Below are 9,219 nucleotides of genomic sequence, written 5' to 3'. Positions count from 1 at the left end.
GTCATCCAGTCCAATAAGCCTTTCCTAATGTTCATCCAGTTTCATTGAGCCTGTGCCCACTATAGTCCTGTGCATGTGCAATGCAGCATTTCCTAGTTTGCCATTCTCAGCCCTCTATCACACCCAATTGAACCTCATACTAAAGAGCTCATTGAGGTGGAGGACGTGAGTTGAATCCTGGAAGCATGTTAGAGATCCAGTGCAAGAGCTGGGACACTGCTCAAACCTACAGCCTTTCTGCGAGCTAAGAAAACGACGCAGCTCATCATCATGCTCTCCACATGCATTTCATATTGGCGCTGCTGAACCCCTCCTCCTTTCCCCCCTCATCTTTTTTTCCCTTTTATTCATCGTCCACCTTTATTCCTCGGTTTTAATATCATCCGTCACACCCCTCCCGTTTTATCCTTCTCCTCTCTCAATCACCGTGGTCAAGGTTAAGGAGGGAGCAGGTTAAAAATAGTGCAATAAAGCGAAGAGGCAGACGATGCTACCCCCAGAATACTGATCAGGTCCGGAGCCCATGGGCTCAGCTACTCTGGAATAGAAAGAGTGCAGGGGTAGAGAAAGATTTTGCCTGGAGGATGGGGTTTGATCCGTGGCAGCACTGCAAAAGAGACTCTCGGCAGTCTTTCTTTGTGAAGCATATGATAGCAAAAGTCAAGGGGATTGGAAGTCTGGTATCTTTTCTTTTTTTTCCTTCCTCAATATGTATGCTACTATCCATCCTTCAAGAGCATGCAAACACTTCCATCCTGCACGTGCTGAAAGTCTACAAATATTGATTTAGTGTGTGTAGGAAGGAGCCACTCAGTTTGATAACACCCCCCTCTTCTCGCCCCACCTCCCAGCTCTCTCCTTCTGCCTTCATCTGATTAAATATATGATAAATGCCCCTCCTTCAAGAACACTTCCACGACCACCACCATTTCCACACGTATCTTAAGTACACATATGTGCATTTTGACATACACATGTACGCCTTGTCCTGCATGAATCATAAAACCTAGACAATGGCCACCGGTAAATTCATTTCAGAACATTTTATGGCTTGCATCAAGCAAAGCAGTCATGCTTAGCAGTTAACCAAGCACACGCCTTCGTCCTTGCACTACAGGCGGGTAGAAAAGTTGAGTGATGAGGAACACACACAAACACACGCAAAGACACCAAAGAGAGCAAGTAAGGCTTTCATTGATGCTCCACACAGAAAGGGAGGATGAAGAAGAAAGGGGGGGATGGGGTGGTTCCCATGGAAACTGAGCAGTCAGCACATCTGTATGGTTCCTTGCTGTTGTCCGCTGCTGCCAGCATCCCACAGCCTCATCGCCGCCAACACACACACGTAAAACAACACTGACCCCTGATCGCACATTCACACCTTCCCACCATATAACACTGCACATACTGACCATACATGCCTTTCTCATGTCACCTGCACACATACTATACATATTCTCTCTCACACACCTTTTAATTAGATGAAACCTACCTCTATATATAAAATTACTGACTGTAACCTGTTGTTATACAAGGTTGTTGGTGCCAGACAGGCTGGTTTGTGTATTTCAGAAACTCCTGGGATCTCTATTGCTTACTCAGAACAGTGCATAAAACAAACAAACAAAAAACATCCAGCTGTTGTGCAAGGTAAGAGGAGAATGGCCAGACCCTGTTCAGCTGACAGGAAGACTAGAGTAACTTAAATAACCACTCTTTACAACCACGGTGAGCAGAAAAGCATCTCCGAACACATAACATCAGACAGGGTACAACATCAGGCACCACCGATCTTTGCTACTTCCTTCCAAGTTTGATTTTGCTCCTTAATGTTTCTATACTCCTTTAAGGAGAGGTCGTCTATGACCTGACAATTTGAAACCATCGTTATATGTATTTTATTCCTTACTTATCATTGAACAAGCTCATGTAGAGATGATTAGACTCTTAGCAAATCTAAGGTATGGTTTTAAGTCTGATAGGCGGATAGGAAGTAGTGTAGACTCTATACACTCTGAGCATGGGCAGTGTTTTTTTTTTTTTTTTTTTTTTGGGTTTTTTTTTTTGGGGGGGGGGGGGCTAAGCGTTTGAAGTAAATCCAGCAGCTTTGAAACCGCCTTTGGCAGGTGATTTATAGGTACTTTATCAGATGAAGGGATGACATGAGAAATGTCTTGAGAAATACGAACACAATCTTTTTTAAAGAGCTTTAGACCGCTTAACAGATGATTGCTGGAAATGGCTGAGCATTTATAAGTAAACATCATGAAACTTATCTCTTTACTCTCTCATGCACACACAATATTATACATATATATATATATATATATATATATATATATATATATATATATATATACATATACATATATATATATATATATATACATATATACATATATATATATATATACATATATATATATATATATATATATATATATATATATATATATATATATATATATATATATATATATATATACCCCTTATTAGAATTCGGGAGAGCTAGTCGCTGCTGCAAATTGAAAACATATTGATTCTCCCTCTGTTCCCATTGCTTGTGAACAGAACAGAGAGGGAAGGACGGGGAGACGGAGGAGAGAGAGAGAAAGAGACATGAAGGACAGAACAGGGTCAGCAATGGCAAGCCGCTGAGGTTCAAGAACAGAACGTAGTATATATGATTTGGTCTGGAACACTAGCGAAATGCTCGGAGAGAGATATATAATAGTTTCAGCCTAAAGGGCCATCTGTATTCGTAGACCACCAAAACCATTCAAATGTGGCTTTTAGATTCTTTTTTAAATTATTTTTATTTATTGCTTTTGGTAAGAAGAGATTCGGTTCATAAGTTGTTTTCCCAATTAATTTGTCCTTTAAATGTGTAAAGTATTAACAAAATACCACCTAATTTCACAGAAATTCAACAAAATCAGTTTTTTAAAAAAAGCGGCAGTGGGACATCAAGAACGATCTCTGAGCAAAGCGGTGCGTGAGGGTAATTATCATTCAGAAAGATCTGTCTAGACAATCGTATCACCCCACCATTTGGGTGGTAACACGTACAACGACATCGATAATGTTAGAACGGAAAACGATCACTTCAAATTTACCTTTAGTGCAAGACTTCAATTATAATACAGGTGGGATAAACTGTTTTGGAAAACAATATAAATTGTCTGAGCTGATAGTGTTCACGGTTCACTTTGACTCCGATGAACCTGAAGTGCTTCATTTACTTTGTCAATGCTACACTGCAATAAACTTTTCTTCATTGTGATCTTCAATGTCCTTGTCACTGTTTTCTGAAAAGGAAGAAAAAATCAAAAGTGGACAACCGATGGAACCTTGAGGTATACCATTTCATAGTACATTGAATTATATAGAATATAGAAACTACTGTGATTAAATCTTAGCCCTGTGGAGAATTCTCACTGACTGTGTAATTAGTGTGTGTCCATTATCGTGCGGAATTCTTCCCTTCTCCCACATAGGTTCGAGGATAAGCAAGGCAAGCAAACGTCTTAGAATCAGCAAGAACTTTATTACAAAGGTAAACCCAAGCAATAAAGGAGGTCAGCCTTGAGAGCGAACAGTGAAGAGTTGGCCCCAAAGGTGATACATATTTACTGCCTCTAACTGGCTAATTCTAATTTGTCTTACTCACTCTAACTCTCTAAAAAGCAGAAATTTGAAAATGCTGGGAAGGAGACGGATGAGGTTTTCAAAAGCACGCCAAGCAGAGAGAAAAGATACAGAAACCAGAAGTCATAGCTAGGAAATCCCCTGCAGTGTAATGTTTATACACAAACGCAACTGATTCAACTCATCAGCTAATGATCAAGTCCTTCATGTGAGCACGTGGAAGATTTAAACTGTTCAGAGCAGAGACTGATCAACAAAATCATTCTTTTACTGCAGTTCTTACAGTATTTCTGATGACATCATTCCATTTGGGAAAAGAGAAGGCAGAGAAAGCAAGCCAGGGACATTGCTCTCGAAATTCTAACTCTCAATCAATAAACTAAAGGCACATTTGCTAGTTTAGACTGCAGCGTAATGCCATGACATAACCTTTTGAGGCAACATTACCAGGACCTGTTACGAGTAATTGTTACCCTGATGTTTTCGTAAGGAAAAGATGAACAATCACAGATCGGAATTTGATTATGTGACATTTTTAGTGACATTTATAAGTGCAAAACATATTAACAAACCATTAACAAATGTAATTACAAATCAGATACCCATTGATGATTGGACATGACGTATGACAAGGAAAAGGTTTTTCAATCTGTTATCTAGTTAGCCTACCCATTTGTTTAGATTTTTATAATGCTATATTTCTGAATTTGCTGTTGTGCTTTTGGGTTTGGTTTCTGATTTGATTTTGGATTTATTGTTGTAGTTATTGATTTGTTATTGTGTTTTTGGTTTTGGTTTTGCTTTTGTGTTTTTGATTTGTTAATTAGTTTTTGTTCACATTTCACATGGATCTTTTTTTTTTTTTTTTTAAACATGGTCAGCGTCCAATCTTCCTAAATCAAAACACTTGGCTAACAGGTTCTAGCTAGTTTTGTTATATTGTATAATTTTTTGTGATCTTGTATTTATTTATTTGGATGATGGATTAACAATATCAACTTAACTTATGCCTTATGCCTTAGCTTATGTTCTTGGTTGTTAACTGGCAGAATTTAAGTGCAGCTGATTGCTGGGATCCTAGCTTTACACCTACTGATTGAGGTTCACACTTATTTTCAATCAGTGATGATATAAATATTAATGCAATAATTCATTATTTAATAAACACTCAAGCTAATTTTATTCAAGGTGTATTAATGCTGACATCCATGTGCTTAAATTCCATTAAACCTCCCCCCCCTTTTTTTTAGATAGATATGATTGCTGATATAGCATTGTCCAATTTTTCAGTTAGACTCAATATCACAAAAACTGCTGTGACATCAGTCAGCTCTGTTTTAGTTCCTAAAATTGCTGTAGTTACTCAAAGTCACTGCCAGCAACTCAAACAATTTCTGCTGTATCTGTTCCGAATAGAAACAGAACCCCGCTTTACCCCAGATGTAATCATTCAGCCAAGACATGCTTCCTATCTGAAGTTGGTCTAAGTTTGAACTTAGTTTTGCACTTAATTAATTAATTAATTAATTAATGCACTTAGGTAATGTTGCTAAAAGTAAGAGAAGCTTGAAGCCTACACATTTGCATCATGCAAATGCCTAAATCAAAAAACACTCACTGCAGACAGTGGCAGATTGTTAGAAGACCTTAAATAGACTTGTATATGTGGTTTCATGATGTTTGCAGGCCCGATGTGTCTGTTGAACTCTGATTAAAATATGATCCTAATTTGATTTGTATATTTGATACATCAAATATACAAATCTCCCAAGATTAGCACCCCTGGTAAATATGAGCAAAGAAGGCTGTGGAAAAATTGTCTTTATTGTTTAACCCTTTGATCTTTTTTTTTTTTTTTAAACAATTACAAAAATACTTTGCTCTCATATATATATATATATATATATATATATATATATATATATATATATATATATATATACACACACAATGTGTGTGTGTGTGTGTGTGTGTGTGTGACTGAAACTTGACCTATACATTTAAGTGCGTTCTTGTTTCCTAAGGAACAAAGAATGTGAATGTACCCTAATAGGTGCAAAAACAAAAATGGACAAAAGATGAAGCCTTGAGGTATACCATCCCATAGGGTATTGAGTTATACAGTGTATAGTTCATAAAAGCTGATAGCTCTAGTTTCATTGCTCAGGTGCTAAACTAAAGATACAGACAGACACCTCTCTCTTTCTTCCTCGTTTTCCTCGCACCTCTTCTCCTCTGGTCCTCACTCCTCTCAGAGAAGTGTGTCACTCCTGCTTGCATCCAATATCTGCTCTCCCAACAGGGCTCGACATGCTTTATTTTTAAACTGTCCTTGGAACCAAAGTGAGAAAGATAGGCAGAAGAAAGTAGGGATATGGAAGACTTATAAAAGAAATGTGCTACAACCATATTGGAGTTTAGAGAATGAGACTGTGGTATTCTGTGGTGGTCTAATAAGTAAGGAAGGTGATGTGATTGATTTTCCAATGACAGCACTTCCGTCCGAGTTGTTGTTGTAGAAAACTAATAAACATCTTCTGACCAATCAGAGTTGAGATTTCAACAGTGCTGTGGCATAACACTAAATAAGGTCTAAATAAGGTATTTTATTCTGAAAACTCAGATCAAACTATTCTGCAACCGAGTATTTGCTGTGTTATAAAGTTAGATGGGATTACGTGGCACTGGGAGTGCAATCGCACCTAAACGGAGGCTTCATAAAGCGGTGGTTCAGTTTATAACGTTAATAATAAACTTGATTTATAGAGCGCTTTTCATTTTGGTTCCAAAATCTCAGAGTGAGCGCTGTGGTTCTGAAACGTTCCAACATAACTCATCTGAAAGCCTCTGAGCTCTGAGCTCACAAACATTTATTTTACACCTTGCGATTATTATTACATCTTTCTTTCTTTGGTCCCTCTGTTGCCTTTATTGCTTTCTTGCTGGCTCTCATCTTCTCTTTTCGTCATTTCTTACACCTCCCTCTGTCTTCTCCTTCCTTCTGGTTGACTTTGCTGGTGGCTATGGTGCAGAAGTGCCTCCTAAACTAGGCCAGTCAGCAGCAGGTGCCTCATTCATGCTCTGCAGCCTGAACTTACATTGAACGATTTAGGGCAATAGCAGAGCAAGTGAGAAGCAATACAGGCAAAAGGCATTTTAAAGCTGTATTGCTCCAAATAGACCAGAAAGGTCTACTTTTCCCAGAGGGACAAACTGGAGAATGTTTGGTCTGTAGTATTTTTGTTGTTGGATGTTGTTCTCCGCCCAGTTTGATTTGAGCTTTTCAGCAGCAACCACTGTGCTGTAAAATGGCTCAATTATCTGTAAACTGGTGCAATAATGGCTACTTTGTTGTTGTTGTTGTTGTTGTTTTAAAAACTAAGAGTTTACATTTGGTGCACATTTGCATTTGTGGCAAATTAACCTTTTCAAGGATTTAGCAACTTTAGGTCTGGTTACTATTTTACTTCCTGTTTCAGAGTAGTTATTTTCCTGCAGACCAAGAACTGTCAAGGTAGAGCTTGTTGTTCAATGAGGAACCAACATGCCTCCCAGTCATCTTTACCATCTGCATTTCATTCATTCATTCATCCATCTTCAGTAACCAGTTTTATGTCAAGGTCGCTCTGGATCTTGAGTCTATCCCGGCATCACTGGTTGCAAGCCAGGAATACACCCGGGATGGGATGTCACTCCATTGTGGGAATTCAGTCCATCATGTGTAAAGGGCAGTATTTGGCTGAGCTTTTAACCCATTATACCCCAAAAAGGGTTCTCTGCTCCTCCAATTCTGGTCTCTTAACTGTCCCTCAGACTTGTTTGCTTAATATGGGTTATAGGGCCTTTTCTTCTTATGCTCCAAAACTGTGGAACTCACTACCATTTGATCTTTGAGAAGCCCAGTCTTTCCATCCATCCACCCATCCATCCATCTTCTATACCGCTTATCCCACAGGGTCACGGGGAACCTGGAGCCTATCCCAGGGAGCATGGGGCACAAGGCGGGGTACACCCTGGACAGGGTGCCAATGCATTGCAGGGCACAATCACATATACACTCACATTCACACACCCATTCATACACTACAGAGACTTTGGACATGCCAATCAGCCTACCATGCATGTCTTTGGACTGGGGGAGGAAAAAAGAGTACCCAGAGGAAACCCCCGTAGCACAAGGAGAACGTGCAAACTCCGTACACACAGGGCAGCCACGGGAATCAAATCTCCACCCCTGGAGGTGTGAGGCGAATGTGCTTACTCCTAAGCTACTGTGCTCCCAAGTTTATTTAAATCTTCTCTTAAAACTGTTTTTTTTTTAAGATTACATTTATTTTATGACTTTTTTATTTAACTACAACTCCAATTCCAAAAAATTTGGGATGCCAATTGTTGGGAACCCAGTTGTTGCCCCCGTCCCAACTTCACAACTTTTTCTCAACTTTTTGGAGATGTGTTGCAGCTATCAAATTCAAATTTACCTTATTTTTTCCTTAAAATGGTACATTTCCTCAGTTTAAACATTTGATATGTTTTCCATGTTCTATTGAGAAAAACATATGGGTTTATGAGATTTGCAAATTATTGAATTCTGTTTTTAATGACATTTTACACAGCATCCCAACTTTTTTGGAATTGGGGTTGTATTATTATTATTATTATTATTATTATTATTATTATTATTACTATTAGTAATTGAAACTGTATTTTGTTACTAACTGTTTCTTTCTACATGCCTATATACTTTTATGCAAAGCACCTTGAGAGGCCTTTTTAAAGGTGCTATATAAAATAAAGTTGTTTATTATTATTGTTATTATCATCACAGGTCACCATGCACACACATTCACACAGAGGGGATATTTAACATAGCCTATCCACCTACTAGTATGTTTTTGGCTGGAGAAAGGAAACTGAAGAACTCGGAACATGGACATTAGGAGAACATGCAAATCTCAGCACGCACAGTAACTTGAGCTCAGGCTTGAACTGGGGACCCTGCAGCTTTGAGGCAGTAACTCTACCTCCCATGGCAAGGCAAATATAGTCTGTGGAAAAACAAACACAGCGAAGCAAAACAACAACATCAGCTTCAGCTTCTTCCTTGTTGACTGTGTTGCCCTAACTTTGCTAACACAGTGTAACCACTGCACCGTTTCCAAAGTTGTGAATACAACAGAAGCAGGTTGTTCATAGGCAATCTTTTTGTAAGCACAAGCCCATTAGACTACTGAATGCATCAAAATGTCCGTACAATAAAATTCACCATGTTAGGCCATCTACTTTAGGCACAGAATGAGACAGAGGCGTGTTTGCCAGCGGTGAGTTTGCTGCTGGTGTCCCAGAGCTGCTGTAAGCTGTCTAATGATGTTTGGGATTGTGTGATTGGAGTGTTGGACAGCAGCGTGGACAAACATGCCAGTCACTCATGACCCTTCGACTCTGCCAACCCCTTTGATTAGGGCTCTGATATGCTGGCACAATACGAACACATTATTCAGAATGAAAAGGAAAAAATGAGTTCTAATCTAATGCAAATACAGATATGAATAAGAGAAGCACTAAGTTTTG

This window comes from Ictalurus punctatus, chromosome 12, assembly GCF_001660625.3.
Source record: "Ictalurus punctatus breed USDA103 chromosome 12, Coco_2.0, whole genome shotgun sequence".
NCBI classification, from domain to species: domain Eukaryota; kingdom Metazoa; phylum Chordata; class Actinopteri; order Siluriformes; family Ictaluridae; genus Ictalurus; species Ictalurus punctatus.
The sequence above is the reverse complement of the archived record's forward strand: the minus strand, read 5'-3'. Positions refer to the sequence as shown.